At 35.8% G+C, this 18,402-nt stretch overlaps 1 pseudogene; it reads left to right on the top strand.

Annotated features, from left to right (window-relative positions):
• LOC131924976 (heterogeneous nuclear ribonucleoproteins A2/B1-like) lies at nucleotides 1-11,875 on the top strand (annotated as a pseudogene).
• Nucleotides 11,876-18,402: the final 6,527 nt, after the last annotated feature.

Genomic DNA, 18,402 nt, shown 5'->3' with positions numbered 1-18,402 from the left:
ATGAACAATAACAAAAGATTAGCAGAACAGGTGCAGAAGGTATTTACAACTAGTGGCCAGATGGGAACTGTAGTTCAGAGCACTTATATGAGTGTCCAGGGCTAATGCACAAGCTAACACTGGTCTCTCCAGTTGCATCCATTTTTCCTTATTCTTCTTCAGGACTAAAATAATTTCCATTCTACATATGCAACTGTTCTTTGTCCAGCAAGTGTCGCAGTGATAACCCTTCTATTACAGATCCAGGGGGGGTAGAGCTAAATTTACTAATTCTCACAACCTGTGAATTCCAATGTGAATTCTGTAGTTTTCTTCTTTTGCTTGCCTTTATGTTCATAATTTTTGAAAAATAAAAATGCTTTTCGACATTTAGACAGAAAGACATTCATAATTGTACTTCACTCCTATGGGTTTAATTGAAGGACATGTTAGATTGATTACATGATTGTATGTCACATGATTTAAAATAGCCATGTGTCATTGAACTTGAGAAGACATAACCCTGTCTGATCACTTCCCTCTATAGAGCAGAAATAATCACCTGAACAAATTTGTTTTCTACATCAATGTCTGTGGAGACTTTGACAAAAGTAAGATTGACAATTTGATTTTTCTTTTGTGAGGTGTGTGATTATGCATACTTGTATCTGTGTGTTATATGTGTCTCTGTGTGTGGTTTGTATATCTCCCTGTAAGTATCTGGGGGTATGCACACACTAATGTGCTGTTTGTGGTGTATGTGTCTGTGTGTGATGTGTGTCTACATGTATACCTATGTACAGTGTGTGTTTTTGTGTGTTTATGTGTATGTGCCCCTGTGTATATTACCACATGCATGTGATGTGTACCTATGTTTATGTGCCTGTGTCTGTGCCCCAGTATGTAATACATGTGTCTATATGTATCCCTCTGTATGGTATGTCTTTGTGTGGTTTGTGTACATGTCTATATGTGTGAGTCTCTGTGTGAACATGTGTGGTGTATCTGTGTGTACCCCTGTGTGTGGTGTGTAGCATATATGCCTTTGTGTATGTGCCCATGTATGACTCTATGTGTACATGTGTGGTATGTCTTTGTGTGGTGTGTGTGTCTCTGCATGAATGTATATGGTGTGTCTGTGTGTACCCCTATGTGTGGTATGCAGTGTATGTGCCCATGTACGTCTGCATGTGCACACCTATGTGTGTGGTGTATATGGTGTCTGTACCTGTTCAATATAAACTGACTGAATTTTGTGTATAGCTTTGATTTTGGGCTCTCTATATTTCCAGTCAGTCAAATGTAGTTCATTTTAAGTGAAGATTCAAAACCACAATTGGAAATGGCACAAATGTAAGGACTAAGAATGCCAAGAGTGAGTTCGAGGCCAGCCTGGGCTACCAAGTGAGTTCCAGGAAAGGCGCAAAGCTACACAGAGAAACCCTGTCTCGAAAAACCAAACCAAAAAAAAAAAAAAAAAAAAAAAAGAATGCCGAGAGGTCTACCAAGAAACTAGACAATGAGAAAAGATAGAGACACATTCTGAGCAAGCACTGGCTCCAGCAAAGCAGGGGGCCCTGCCCTAGGCTGGCGGGACTATATGGTAATGCAGGGCTGTGAAACTAGGAGGCACAAGTCTTCCTTACAAGACAGTCAGGAAGACTTGTGCGGCAAAGAGAGAAGGAGAAATATCCAAAGTGAACAGTAACAGAGGGAAGACTGAAATGTCCTGAACTTACATCATTAAGCACCTGACTGATAGAGTCCGCTTCAGAAATTCCCTTTCTCCTTCTTTATCTTGCAGGATGCTCCCTGAATTTTCCTCTAAAAGTTTTAGTATTTCAGGTTTCAAATTGAGGTCCTTGATCCACTTGGATCTATTTTTTTTAGGGTACTATACATGGGTCTAATTTCACTCAGCTGTATATTGACTGTCTTTTTTCCAATGTATGTACATATTTTGCCTCTTTTTCAAATATCATATAGGTGTAGTTACTAGTGTTTATAGTGGGGCCTTCTATTTTATTCCACTGGCCTATGTGACTTTTTTGTGCCAATATCATATTGATTTTATTTCCGTAGCTCTACAATAATATATTTTAAGCTTTGTAATGTATCTGGAATAGCAATTCTCCCAGTATTCTTTTTGCTTAGAATTTCTTTGGCTACCTGGTTTCGTTTCTGGTTCCATATGAATTTTAGGATTTTTTTTTCTGTTTCTGTGAAGAATGGTGTGAGTATGTTAATTGAGATTTCACTGACTATGTAAATTGCCTTTGGTGGGAAGATCAATTTCATATTAATTCTACCAATCCATGAACACAAGATATGACACACTTTCTAATATTTTTCTCAATCCCTTTCTTCAGTGGTTTAAAGTTTTCATTTTATAGGTCTTTCACCTCCTTGGTTAGATCATTTCGAGGTATTTTATTATCTTTGATGCTATTGTTAATGGGAATGTGTCCATGATCTCTTTCTTAGTGTTTATGGTTGGTGTACCGAAAGGCTGTTGATTTTTGTGAATTGATTTTTTTTTTTAAATTCTCCCACTTTGCTGAATTGTTCATTGTTTCTAGAACTTTTCTTGTAGAATTTTGGGGATCTTTTATGTACAACATTATATAACCTGAAAATGGGGATAATATGACTTCCTTTCCAATTTGTAGCTCCTTAATTTTCTCCTCTTGCATTATTGCCCCAGCTAGTGATTTGAGCACAATATTGAAAAGGAATGAGTATAGTGTCTACCCCTGTCTTGTTCTTGATTTTAATGCTTAAAGATTTTCTCCATTATGTATAAGGTTGGCTGTGGATTTGTCACAGAGAGCCTTTATTATCTTGAGATATGTTCCCGCCAATCCTAACCTCTCTAAGAATTTTATCATGAAAGCATGTTGAACTTTGTCAAAGGCTTTTTCTATGTCTACCAAGATGGACATGTAACTTTTGTTTTTAAGTCCATTTATATGGTTTACTATATTTATTGACTTATATATGTTGAACCAACACTGCATTTCTAGGTTAAGCCACATGATGTGGTGGACGCTCTTTGTGATATGTACTTATATTTGGTTTCCTAGCACTTGGGTGAGAATTTTTGCATCTATGTTTATCAGGGATATTGTTCTGTAGCTCTGTTTTTTTGTTTGTTTTGATTTTGTTTTTGGTTTTGTTTTTTGCTGTTTCCATATAGTAGAGTGATACTTGCATCATAGAATAAGTTTTGTAATATTCCTCCTGTTTCTATTTTTTTAAAGAGTTTAAGATGTATTGGTTGTAGTTTTCTTTGAAAGTATAGTAGAATTTTGCTGTGAAAATCTTGGCCTGTTTTGGTTTTAGTTTCTTTTTAGCTTGGAGACTTATTATTATTGTTTCAATCTCCTCACTTGCTATGAGTCTGTTTATGTTTTTGGTCTCTTCTTGGTTTAACTTTGGTAGGTCAGATGAATCAAGAAACTCATCCATTTCTTCTAGAGTTTTATAACTCAATGTAGTACAGATTTTTAAAATATTTCCTCATAATTTTCTGTATTTCATTGGTGTCTCTTATAATGTTTTCCTGCTTATTTCTGGTTCTATTAATTTGTTTCATCTCCTTCTTTTGGTTCATTGGACTAATGATTGGTTTGTCTTATTTATTTTCTCAAAGAACAGCTTAGATTCATTGGTTCTTTGTTTTATTTTTTGTTTTCTATTTTTATTCTCTGCTTAGAATTTATTATCTCTTCCTAATAACTAGGTTTGGATTTAACTTGTTTTATTTTCATTTTTTTTCAGATTTTTGAATTATGCCACTAAATTCTTTATTTGTGCTTCTTCTAATTTTTTAAAGCATAGGCACTTAGGCCTATAAACTTCTCTCTTAGTTTTTAATGTGTCCCAGAGTTTTTATTTTGATATGTTTTTATTTTCACTTGGCTCCAGGAAAACTTTTCTTTATTGACTTCTTCATTGATCCAGTAATGAGGTGTTTGATCTCCATGTGTCTATATACTTAGTAGATTTTTGTTTGCTCTTTTTTTCTTTTTCTTTCCTTCTTCCTCCTTCTCTTCCTCCTCCTCCTCTTCTTCTTCTTCTCCTTCTTCTTCTCCTCCTCCTTCTTTCTTCCTTCTTCCTTGTTCTTTCTTCCTTCTCCTTCTCCTCCTTCTTCTTCTTGTTTAAAGTCTTATCACGTAATAGTCAGATAGAATACATGGGATTATTTCATTTTTTTCCCTATGTTTGTTAAAGTATGCTTTGTGTGCCAGGGTAAAGTTTGCTTAGAAAAGGTTCAACAAGCTGTTCTCTAAAATACATATTCTATGTGGTTGGGTAGAATAGTCTGTAGATATCTGTTATGTCCATTTAATCCATGATTTCACTTAACCCTAGTGTTATTCTGCTTATTTTTTCCAGATGCTCTATCTAGTGTAGAAAGTATGGTACTGAAATCACCTGCTGTTATTGGATTTGTGTTAATCTGAGTCTTTAATTTCACTAGTGTGCTATTTATGAAATTGAGTGCCCCTGAATTTGGTATATTTATATTTAGTACTATTATATTTTCCTGATTAATTGATAATTTGATTAGAATTAAGTGCTCTTCTTTGTATCTTGTAATTATTTTTACTTTGATGTTTGTTTAGTCAGATTATATAATTGCAGTATTTTCTTGCTTCTTGTTCTAATTTACTTTGAATATTTTTTCATCCTTTCACTTTAATGCTGTGTGTATCTTTAAAAATAAAATGAGTTTCTTGTAGGCAACAGATAGACATATTTTTTAACCTATTAAGCTAGCCTGTGTCTTTTAATTTGAGAGTTGAGGTCATGAATACTTAGAGTTACTGTTGAAAGGTAAGTGTACATGGCAGTTATTTTGATATTTTTTATTTTTCTGGTTTGTGTTCTTGGTTGTGTTTTGTTTTTCATTAAATTATAGCTTTATTTATTTTCTTTCTAGGATCTCTTGGTTCTGCTGTTCTATTCAGTTTGTAGTACTTCCTCTGGTATTCTGTTTAGCAATATTTTTGTTGGATATTATTTTTTGGCTCTTTGAAGGTTTGAAAGTTTGGCTCATGGAAGCTTTCCTTTCTTTTCAAACTGTGGCACATAGTTTTCCTGTGTTCAGTTGTCTAAGTTGACAGTCATGCTCTTTTAGAACTTGGAGTATATTGCTCCAGACTCTTCTGGCTTTCAGAATTCTCACAGAGGAATCACATGTTATTCTGATGGGTTTTAGTTTATCTGTGACATGAATTTTCTCTTACAGGATTCAATACTTTTTTTTTCTTTTATGTATATTTAGTGTTCTGACTATGACATTCCATGATACCTTTCTCTTCTGATTTTTGTCTAGATGACGCTCTGTGTTTTTCTTCTATCTGTATAAGTATGTTTTTCCTTAGTTTTGAGAAGTTTTCTTCTATGACATTGTTAAAAAGTTGATCTATGCAATTAATTTGGGATTCTTCTCCCTCTTTCATGTCTAGAACTTGAAAATTTTGTCCTCTGATGATGTCGCATATTTCTTGTATTTTTCTATCCTGTACATTAAATTAAAAGCAAATTTTTGCTTATTTTGTCTAGATCCTCTACTTTATCTTTGAGCCCTGATATTCTATCTTCTGCTTGATTCATTCGGCTTGTAAGGCCTTCCACTGAAGTTTCTGATGGGAATGTTGAGGTTTTCACAATTCCATCTTCTTTTCAGCTTGTGCATTTTTTAAATCTTTTTATTGATTTCAGTTTTCAAATCTTGAATTATCCTATTATTTTATGAAGGTATATATTTGTATTTTCTTGGACAACACTCAAGTGCTTGCTGTTACTCTCTTAGAGTTTAATTATTTCTTTTGTCTTCTTTAAATTATTTAAATTATTTGGCCAGGCAGTGGTAGCACACGCCTATAATCCCAGCACTCGAGAGGCAGAGGCAGGCAGATCTTTGTGAGTTCGAGGCCAGCCTGGACTACAGAGTGAGTTCCAGGAAAGGAGCAAAGCTACACAGAGAAATCCTGTCTCGAAAAATAATTATTTAAATTATTTGATGTTTTTGGCTGTTCTTTTAAATTCCCTGTACTGGGTGGGGTCCCTCTGAGTTATTTGAGAATATATACATCTATATGACTTGTGGATTTGGAGGGAGACATGCTACTTTGCCATTCACGTTGTTCTTGTTTATGCAACCTGACCTAAGCATGCAGAGCTCTTCTTCTTCTTCTTTTTTTTTTTTTTTTTGTTTGTATGTCTGATGTAATACTCTGCCTCCTATAGATTGGGCCAGTGCAGGAGCTACATTGTAAGCACACACCCTTACTTACCAAACCAAAGTTACCTGATATGGCTGCTAGGAACATAATCAGGCTAGGTTAGAGGGGTCACAACAAAACTGAGGTTGTGGCAATTCTATTAATAACAATCAAACTTTTATACCTTTATCAAAAACAAAATATAACGGCAATTGCCAGGATCAATACAGTTGTAGTTGTTAGGAAACAGTGAAGTTTGCAAGTCATACAGGGTATACAAGGTTAATGTCTAAGACAATTATCCTGGCAAGCCTTCATGCTTTCTTAACTATTATGAGAACATACAGAGAAACACAAAGTGGTCTAACCATTTCAATTCCAGTCTCTCAGGAACTAGAAGTCACATTGTGCCCCAGGAGCCTTGGACTCTATCCTGAAAAACCTATGATGCATACTTCCCAAGGCAGCTAGGCCAAGCCAACTCCATGATTCCCTGCAATACATGACCTCACCTAGGTCAAGAGAAGCTTGAGGATGCGATTTTTACTTGGCTAGTAAAATGGGGCTTACAAATGAAATTTTATTATTGCCACTAGTTTGAAACTAGGACTGTGGGTTTATAGATGGCACAGGGTTGGGATAAAAGCAAAGAAAGGCAAGAAGGAACTTCCTCAGGAAAGGTGGCTCATACACAAAGAGGCTTCATGAGCTTAGGGTATAGAACAAGTAGATTTGTAGGTTTTCACATCTATCACACATATTTTAATGCGTTGTGTTTTCATATCAATCATCTAAAAGTACTACGTAATTTCATCTGTATTTCTTTTTTAACCCATAAGGGCTTCAAAGTAAATCAATTAATTCTTAAATATTTTAATTATTTCCAGGTACTACTCTGTGAATTATTTCTATTTAGTTTGTTTAGATCCTTTTAAGTTTATTAAGATTTGTTTTAAAACTTAAGCATACAGTATATTATGATGAATATATAAGCACATATGCAAGGAATATCTACTTTATTATTGGGTAATGTGTTTTATAAATGATGATTGGGTAACATTTGTTAATAAATATTTAATAATTCTCAGTCTTCTTTTTATATCCAGATTGTTAAAATTTCCAATTATTTTTGAAAATTTGTCATCATCTCATACCAGTAGCATTTTCTGCTCCAAGAATTTTGAAATTCTGTTTAAAACATATATTGACTATTTCTGTTTCATTTGGGAGAATACATTGTTTTGTTAATGTGATGGCTAGCTTTAGTTGACAACCTGACACAATCTAGAATTCCCTAGGAAGGATGCATTTCTGAGGAACTTTCTGGGGTGGGTTGACCTGTATGTATGGCTGTAAGCAATATTCATCATATAGTTAATTGAGGTAGAAAGACCCACCCTGAATACTTAATAAAATGTGTGTGGTCATTTGGCATGCACACACCTGAGCTCATTAGATAGAGTTTATTAGCTTCAATTTAAATTTATTTCACAGCCTGGTCTCTGGACTTAATGAGAAGGAGAAGGTGAGCTAAGCACAACGTACAGACACACTAATTTACTCTTTTCTGTTGCGACCACCTTGACCAGTAAGGAAGACACAACACCGAGCCTCTTCTTTCTGCTGTTTATTCAGGAACTTTGAACAATCTTCTGACCCCGGGGAAAGCCATCTTCTCTTTTCTTGGGAAAGCCAGCCCACGCCCTTTATAGCCACTGGGCAACCAACCCCATAGTGCCACATGGACAATGCCTATAGGGTCAGACATATGCAAGCAAGCCAGATTCCACACCCAAGCCAAATAAGGAGTTGTTTATCACAGAGAACACCTGCCATCGGGAAGGCGGAAGCCGGACACCGGCGCCATCTTTGAGGTGCTGCCGTGCATGGCTCTCTACACTTTTCCACTTTTGACTGTGGATGTCATGTGACAAGGTCTCCCAAGGTCCTGCTATAGTGAGTTTCCTGAGGTTATGGACTGCAATCTGAATTGTTAACTAAAATAAGCCCTTTCTCCTCTAAGTGAATTTTGTCAGCATATTTTATCACAGCAAAGGGAAACAAAATTAACACAATCATCGATTTAACTTCTCTATTTCTCATAACAGCTATTGATGTGGAATATGCTCTGTCTAATGTCAATGTAATCATACTACCTTTCTTTAATTATAATTGTCATTGTACTTTATCTGTCTGTTTTATGTATGCTTTACATTCTTAGAGCTTTCATTCAGGTTTGATTTTTCAGTTACAATATAAATCTTTATTTTAATTCCAGGGATTCAAATTCTGTTCAGTACAATGGTTAGTCCATTTTCTACAATACTATGTTATGTGTTCTTAGTAACTCAGGCCTCATTTATTTTTCTTTGGCATCTATTTTATTTTAAATTAAATATATAGATTTGGTACTGTACACTGTATCTTTTTAAACATTAATCAATTGAATTTTGTTTTATTTTTATGTAATCCAAAGTTTATGAAATTTGAAAAGTTGTCAGTCATCCACTCATCAAATCCATTTGTTTTGTGTGTGTTTATGTACATATGCTCGCTATGGGGAACACATGACAGTCAGAGGATAACCTGCAGGACTCAGTTATCTCCTTCCACTGTGTGATATCCATGACTAAGATGTGTAGAGCTGTTGACATTCACACTCAATACTCATGCCAGCTGCTTAGAACCCCTTTCAGGTTTTTCATTAGATTTACTCTCTTTCTCTCTAGGAATTCAGTTAAAGTCATAAAACACTCACTTTTGTTTGTTCTTCTCAGACAAGCTATAACTCTGTAGTTAAGGCTAGTGCATGGCTTATGACAGTCCTGCCTCAGTGTCCTCAGAAAATATGTTTATACATCACATACATAGTATATATAATTAATATATTATACAATATATACATAAAAATATTTACTAAAATATCCTAGCCCACACTTACAAGACAGTTTGTCCAGACCCTGAATGATCTCATTTAAGTATGTCATGCTCATATATAAAATACAATATGTCACATACAATGACATATTTATATATGACATAAGTATTCATGTATATACATTTCTGCCATTGCATAAATTTTAAAGTTTCTAATTCAATCATTTGGTTCCACTCAATCTTCCATTATGGTTCCTTAGATATCAATAAGTATATCAAATAACTCATATATCAATTTATTTATATTTAACTTGAAGTTTTAGATAATAAACTCTATCTAATGACCTCAGGTGTTTGCATGCCAAATGACCACACACATAGACACACACACACATCATATGAGATATATATATATATATATATGTATCAAAAATACATATGTGATGTACAATATATATCTATATCTGTATCTATATATAACTTTTGAAAAAGTCCCTTTCCTCAGAGGCACATGTAAATCTCCTCCCTGGGATTCTCATTGTTATTCTACAAAATGTAGGACCTTGACACTTGAGCAAAATCATTTAGAAGGATTGCCAAAAGTGTAAATTCTTCATTTTATTTAAGTATTCTTACAAACAGAATAATATGACTAAGCTGGTAAGGTGACTCAGAGGGGAAAGGTGCTTTCTGGCAAACATGGTGAAAGGAGAGAATAAATTCTGGCAAGCCGTCCTCTGACCCCCACATACATGAGTGTCCTCTTCATGAATACATAAGTAAATGCAGTAAAAATTTAAAAACATATAATGATAATGCAGGTAAGACTGTCAACTGCAAAGCCACATATGGCTCAAATGTGTAATTTTTGTGGACTTAGAATTGTTTATTCTGACAATTTGCTTTCTCATGCACCATTTCCCTATGTTTCTTGTCAGTTCTTGACTGTAATTTTTAGTTTATTTTTAATAATTTTCCCTGTTTTCATACATTTTTCATTTTTAGTCATCCAATCACAATCACCAGAATTTTAATTTCATTTCAGAGCTTGCATTATTTTTCCCATGATGTTTTCTGCTATAAAAACTTTATAGGTAGGCGCAGGTCGGCAGTACAAGCCCTGGAAGTCTCTTCTGCATAAACATTTTTAGCCAGCAGTCTTTTATTTTCTCTGGAATTATATTTAAACTTCATAAAAATCCCATTTCAGATGGGCATTCAATTTGTCAACACACATAAGTAAAATGAAGAGAGCTATCCAAAGTTACACTGGTAGAATTTATCAGAACATAATTTGTACTTTGGGATTACCTGTGTCCAATGTACGGATTTTTAAACTTCCCAACATCATGATTGGCTTGTGGACATTCACATGTACTATGTATGGCTTTATACACAATAGCTAAGTTGTTGTACAACATCGAAGAATCTAATATTATCTGGCTGCTAAACGAGGCATTCCTATGTTCTTGACAGCAGTAGGAATTGAAAATACTACCCAGTTATTAAAATATCTCCACACAGAAAAATAATGTGCAAGTAGCAGCGACGCCGGGTCTTGTGTGTAACAGGTGCTACCAGTGGCGAGTTCTTCTAGCAGTGGCTGCACTCACCATAGTGTCAGGACATGTGCTATTCATGTGCATCTGTGGCGATTTTTCTTCTCTCGTTGGAGGTGGTAAACAGTTCTGCAGCGAATGAGTCTGTGATGGGGAAATCTTTGAAACAGTTTCTTTGGAGAGGAAAAAATGAGAAAAGGAACAGTTCTGTAAACGCTTTACTGGTGGCTTAAGATTTGAAACCACAGAAATGAGTTTAAGAAACTACTACTAGCAATGAGGAAACCTCACAGACTGTGCAGTTATGAGGGATCCTGCAAGCAAGAGATGAAGAGGATTTGGTTTTGTAACTTTCTCATCCATGACTGAGGTTGATGCTGACATGGCCTCATTGCTTTGATGGGAGGGTAGTTGAGCCAAAACATCCTGTAGCAAGAGAGGAGTCAGAAGAAAGGAGGCCATGTGACAGTGAAGAAGCTATTTGATGTTGGAATTAAAAAAGATGCTAAGGAATACCACCTTAGAGATTACTTGGAAGAATACAGAAAAACTGAACCTATTGACATAATTATTGATAGGCAGTCTGTGGGGAAGAGAGTGGCTTGGTTATGTTTGATGACCATGGTCCTGTGGATAAAATTGTGTTGTAAAAGTATCACACCCTCAATAGTCACAATGCTGAAGTTAGAAAGGTCTTGCCTAGACAAAGAATGTGGGAAGTCCAAAGTTCTAGGAGTGGAAGAGGAAGAAGCTATGGATTCTCATGGTGGTGGTGGCAATTTGGGACCAGAATAGAGAAGCAACTTTAGGATGGAATCTGATGAATGTGGAAGTGGTTGTGGATTTGGGGATGGCTATAATGGATATGGAGGAGGATCTAGAGGTGGGAATTTTAGAGGTAGAACTGGTTATGGAGGAGGAGGATATGGTGGTAGAGGACATGGATGCACCCAGGGTAGGGGCTAGGGAGTTGGTTATGACAACTACGGAGGAGGAAATTATGGAAGTGGAAATGACAATGATTTTGGAAATTATAACCAGCAACCTTCTAACTATGATTGAATGAAGAGTGGAAACTTTAGTGGTAAGAGGAACATGGGAGCACCATATGTTAAAGCAAGCTATGATCCTGGAGGAAGTGGATGAAGTGGGGGTTATGTGGAAGTAGACGGTACTGAGCTTTTTCCTACTTTCCATGAGCTTCACTGTCTAAATGGGAGAGGATGAGAGCCCAGAGGTAACAGAATTTCAGGCTACAGGAAATCTTAGTAACAATGTTAAGGAAGCTCTTACTCAGTCATGCACAAATAGGCAGTGATGTAGTAGAAGACACCACAGCAGATAGAGCACCATTCTGTGAATAGATTATTTAATAGCATTACCTTACTATGGAGGAAGGATTGTAAAAAATGCTTCCTTCAAGACAGTGTCTTACCTTTTAGTTGGTGTTTCTTTCTAGTGGTCTTTGTAAGAATATAGAAGCATTTCTTCTTTTATAATGTATAAACTGTAAGTTTCAGGTGTCATGTTAAACCTTTTTAAAGATTTTTCTCAAAAGTTTTGAAAAGCTATTTGTCAGGATCAGAGTGTGATAAGACATAACGTTTTCCTGTTAAGAAATTAAGTGCATGTGTAAAGTTACAAAGTTGTTATAAATGTATGACGTAACAAAATAATTCTAAAGGAAAAAAGAAAAATAATGTGCACATTAGAAATTAGATGTATTTTAGTAGGACCTCCAGTAATTGATCTTAACATTTCTTAACAGTTTTAACCAAAATATTTCAAGACTGTTGAGGGTAGTGTTGATATTGATTAAAAAATAAATCTTTGTTCTAGAAAGAAGCTGAAACAAGACTGAAGCTGACATAGGGCAGCTCCATGAGGTCTCTGCTTTGACAGTCAAAATGAGTAGTGGACAGTAATACAAACTGTGCTCTTATATGGTTCAATTGTAATGAATTCAAATTTAAGCATACATGAAAAATGAAGGTGTACTTGCCCTACCCATATCCAGCCATTTCACAGAAGTTGAGAGGATATGATGCACTAGACCTTCTGGATATATTATCTTTGAATTCTCATTATATATCCTTTCCTACATATATACCTGCATCACTCCTTCCCATGCTTCCAGGATGTCCACTTTTGTAAGATCCCCAGGGTTTTTAACTCCTTGAGTCTATATTGCTAACTCAGTCTTGTCTTCATTTATTTAGCATTAGGACACACTTTGCCAGGTATTGTCTATCCTGTTTGGTATTATTAGGCAGAACTGTCTTTGAGATTTTCAGCAGTTAAAAAAATTCCTAATGATTTGACTAAAAAATCGTACCTAATTTTTATGCCCAGTTGCTTAAAATGCACCAATAGGAGATAAGTATGTTCATAGGTTTTGATTTACAAATAATTGTACATATGTCTCATCAACTATGATGGCAAATTTCACACAGCCACACAAAGGAGAGCTACCCATCTTTCTACAAATTTAAGCTACTCTTCAGCTAGTACTGATGAAAAGAGAAACACATCTTTAAAAAAATTGGGCCGAAATTAATGGTATACTTCATAGTGTTACTTCTTACCCAATTTTCTTTATTCTGCTTACTATAATGTAGCAATTTTCAAATTTTTATTTTTGTTTTTCCTCCTAAAATCCCATCCTTCTAGGACCTTTTCTACAGGTTTTTGGTCCACTTTTGTAAGATCTTCTGTAAGATCCCCTAAAGCGATTCATCTCTTTATGTGAAAGATGGAGACAAAAAAATCAGTAAGGTTAAGTAAAGTATCTACAACTTTTAAAGACAGATCAAGTTGCAGACATAGAAAGATACAAAATAACATTAATCAAATGAATGAGTCAGAAGAATATAGTAGGAGGACTACATATATGTGTTCAAGTGCATTGTTTTAGAATCTTGTCATCCAATTAAATGATCAAGGATGATCTACTGCAGTAGATGGTAGCTGTAAGTCAAAATAAATCTTAGTTCCTTTAAATCATTTATCTCATGTATTTGGTCACAGTAATGAAAATAGTAGCATGAACACAGACTGGTATGATTAAATCTCCCTATTATATGTGTGTGTGTGTGTGTGTGTGTGTGTGTGTATGTGTGTGTGTGTGTGTGTGTGTGTGTGTGTGTGAATATAATGCTATGCTGTGGGATAATGCTTTTGTACACTGGTTTAATACAATACTAATTGGCCAATAGCCAGGCAGGAAGTAGATGAGTAGATTCTGGGAAGAGGAAGGCAGAGTGAGCAGTTGTCAGCCAGACACAGAGGAAGCAAAATGTGAAGGCAGAATTGAGAAGAGGTACCAAGCCATGTGGCTAAACATAGATAAGAATTATGGGTTAATTTAAGTGTAAGAGCTAGTTAGTAATAAGCCTGAGCTAATGGTTATACAGTTTGTAATTAATATATTACTCTGTGTGTTTGCTTGGGTCTGAGTGGCTGTGGGACATGGGAACAGAAGACTTCAGCTACAATGATACAAGTGATAAAGACCTATAATATCATCTCTACACACACACACACACACACACACACACACACACACACACACACGGCTAGCAAGATAGATCACTCAATAAAGTACTTGTGCAAGCATGAGCACCTGAATTTGATACTTAGAAATCATGTTAAAAAACAAAACAAAATAAAAACCCCTTAGTTTACCCTTTGCTTATGTTTTGGAAAACAATAAAGTTGTTCTGAGATTAAAACTTAATCTTCAATGTGATCAAGAAATAAGACCCTCAGAAGAAAGGGTATGTACTGTGATATTGTGTAGCAGTTTCCTCTACACAGAACAGTTACATTTTAGATGGGCTTATTTTGGCTCAGGAAGTAAGGAAATTTATAAGACACAGTAAGTAAACAACTCACAACTTTCAGGAAGTTCCTGAATTTTCAAGATTTGTAAGACTCACCTCCAAGTAAGGACTTGGGAAGAGAGGGGGTACTCTCCAACTAGCTGTACTGTTTGGAAGTAATTCTGAGGCCTCCGGAGTCATCACTCAGTTGAGTTGGGCTTTTTGATAATGCAACTGTCTTTGAGTCAGCTGTTTTCCTGTTAGTGACTTCCCTGAATTAACTGATTCACTAAGATACACTTGGGTGGGATCATTTATTTGATCTGTCTCTGGTGTCCTATCTGGAGAGTATAAATACTTGTTCATATTTCTCCCAGAAAAAGTCACATTTTGTACAAAGTTAATTAAATTGAGTCAAGCTTTCCCCAGGAAAATTTAAAGCAGTTCACTTAACAGGACTCTTACATTACATTCTGTCATGAAGAAAAAAAATGAAGCAATGTAGGAAGAATCAAAGCAGACATGGGTACAGGAAACAGGAGACCAAGGAACCACTGATGATTGTTTCCTGAAAGACAATATCAATTGTGGAACTTAAAGTAAAAGAATTCATATAGCAATGATAATCAAAGTATTCACTGCTTTGGCTTCAACATATGATATGTGATATTCTTCCAGACATAACAATTCATTTTAACCTGGCATATCAGAATTTGTATCTGATACTTGATTAGTCTCAAAGCATTTCTTCTGATAAATAAATATCTCATGGCCAAATGAATTCCTATCTACCTCTTTTCTGTATCTTATATCCCAAAAAGAAGTACTTTCTCAAATTTTCATGAATCTACAGATAATTCTTATTTGAGAGGTTAGTGTAGTCAACTCATAACTTCCATTTTTCAATAAATTCATAGAAGTTAGAGTTACAACATGCTAGATAATTCTGTTGAAAACAGGATAAATATATATATATATATATATGTGTGTGTGTGTGTGTGTGTGTGTGTGTGTGTGTGTGTATGTGTGTGTGTGTGTGTGTGTATCATTTTTTCAAAGTCCAATGTATCCAAAAGTAGCTATAAGAGGCAATGTATTTTACCACTGTGATATTGTCAAATTGTGTCTACATTTAAAAGGAGTAACTGAAAAGAAGTGTTTGTGATTAGAATCAGGAATTAATTATCTACAGAAGGAGGTATTTTGTAGTCAATAACTATGAATGTCTCAGGGTACAGGACTTCAAAGCATGCAGTGGGAGCTCTTAAAACACTCAAACTTAATATAAAAAAGCCAAATTGTAGCCGGGCGGTGGTGGCGCACGCCTTTAATCCCAGCACTCGGGAGGCAGAGCCAGGCGGATCTCTGTGAGTTCGAGGCCAGCCTGGGCTACCAAGTGAGTTCCAGGAAAGGCGCAAAGCTACAGAGAGAAATCCTGTCTTGAAAAAAAAAAAGCCAAATTGTATTAACTACATTCTTGAATAAAGAGATTTTCTGATGAACAAAGATATCCACATCAATGGCCATCCTACCAGAAAAAAAATGAAGAATAAAAGATATACATGAAGAAAATTGGTTTTCAGTAGGCTACAGCAGATATAAATAAGAGAGAAAATATTTTGATCAGGTAGCTTATCAAACTGTTAAGATAGAATAGGATGTCAGATGAAGAAACAACAAAGTCACACTACCAAACTATAGGGCAGGCACCTTGGACTTGAAATAACTATGTTTAATAACCATGTCAAAGTAGAAAAAAATGTTATAATGAAGTGTTTATTGTGTGAGTTCCACCCAGTTTTATACAAGGGTCTCAGTATTTCCTATATCCATTATATAAGGTGAACCCCAAGAGGTATGCTTAGATCTGACATCTATCTTTTATTTAACTGAATCATATTTACCTAAAGTGAGTGAAATCTGTATATCCTTTTCCCTTATACATAAAATAATTCCATCTAACTTCTTAACTAAGTTCCTTGGGCTATTATAATTTCTAGAAGTTAGGTGTATTTTATTGTTATATGACTTTTTGGGTAAAAGAGATCAAACATCTATACTCCAGATAAGGTACAAATGACAAACACCACACACACACACACACACACACACACACACACACACACACACATACACACACACACATACACAAAATGATTCTACCTAAGTCTAATTTTGTGAACAAGTAAGTTTATTGTGATTTACTTACAGGAATGGTATGTTACCTATAGGAACATAAAAGCAAATGCCTCCCTGAAAACCCAAAAGCACATCACTGCATGAGTGAGGATTCACAGAAGCTGCATCCATGCAGCTCCCTGCCCAACATACAGGCAACTCAATCACATATGTTATAGCCACGGAGAGAGGCCTTGTGAATCTTGTAATTTGCTGGCATCACTAAGGTTAGGGTTTTGTTACCTTCCCAGCCTTGCAGGTCTCCCTCCTTGTACCTCAAGGGAATGTTTCAATTCATAGGAGATAACTAGACAATATTCATATGAACTAAATAAATATTTTCCAAGAAGACAACTGTTTACAAAGGTTCAGACAACTTCAGTAATGCATTGATCTCATGACTTTCTATATAACATAGACTAACTCATAGCCTGTAATGTGACATTATTCCATCAGAAACATGAACAAATGTTTACTCACCTCAAATAGAACAATAACAAAACACCAAAGTAAGAATACACTGAAGTCCAACTTGGTGAACCACTCTGTATTATTGAGGCTGCTTAAAGAATAAGGGTGAGGGGTTAATTATAAGAGCAAAAACTGACAGCTGCATCACCAAAGCCCCTCCCAGCATGGGACATAGATCATAAATGGTGGAAATCTCAGATAAACTGCACAACTTTCATGCAGAGTAATGGGTTAGCAAGTGTCATTTTTTCAGGCAGCTCAGCTGGTATGAGTAATTTGGGGAAAGTACAGTTTGTCTGTCTCTCAGCTGCCCTTTCTGCAAATATATGTTTGAGGAAGAGAAACCTAGTGTCAATTTCAATTTTCTGAGCTTAATTAGCTTCCTTGTAGTATATAATGTTTTGCATCTTTTTAGAAACCTGTGTGTCTTAGTGAGCTTCCCTCTGAAATGGAAAGTTTTATCTATGTGGGGCTCTGCCAGAGTCCAGCTCTGACATGTCAAAGGTTCTTGGGAAAAGGAGAGAGGAATGAGGAAATGATAGATGGAAAGATAGAAAGAGACAATAACAACAATAAGAAAGACAGAGACAAATGATAGCTTTGAGAGGGCCCAGGGCCAATACTCAGTCACCTTGAGATTTATTACAAAGATCTTTTTATACAATGCCAAGGGGTGAGACAAAAGATCTCCCCCTATCAAGATCAAAGCACAACATATAGCCAAGTGTAGACCCTTCAAAATACCTGGTACCCAGGACCATGTTCAAAACATCCTATTATGCAGCCCTGCTGGATAAAGCAAGCTCCGATTCTCTGACCTTGAGTAAAGTCTCACTAGGAAGCCTCCGTGGGCCACCACAGTTCCCCCTTCCTAATAATATAAAGGGTCTCACAAATTGTGCTTGTCTTAGGTCACCTTCTTCAACTATTCTTACTTGTCTTTAAGATACACTTTCTGCATAGTATACTCTATCCTAGGTTGACAGCTGGTAAAAAGAACTTACCCATCTATGACTACCAGCCTCTGGCAGGGAAAGGTGCAGAGCCTAACTCCATGCAACTCTGAAACTGATTTTCCATCAAGAGCTTGCAAATAGCTGAAATAATTATAGCAATATTCCTGGTCCTTATTGCTGCTATACCTCCTAGTAAAGGAGTTGAAGATGATAAAGATGGAATGGACTTTTTGACTGGGTCTAAGATGACTACAACAGCCTTACCTGCACTGAGCCCTTTTTTAAAAATCAATAAACTCCTGATACAACTGTACCAAATAAATCAGTA

Source organism: Peromyscus eremicus, chromosome 15 (assembly GCF_949786415.1).
Source record: "Peromyscus eremicus chromosome 15, PerEre_H2_v1, whole genome shotgun sequence".
NCBI lineage: Eukaryota > Metazoa > Chordata > Mammalia > Rodentia > Cricetidae > Peromyscus > Peromyscus eremicus.
This window is presented reverse-complemented; position numbering and strand designations above follow the sequence as displayed.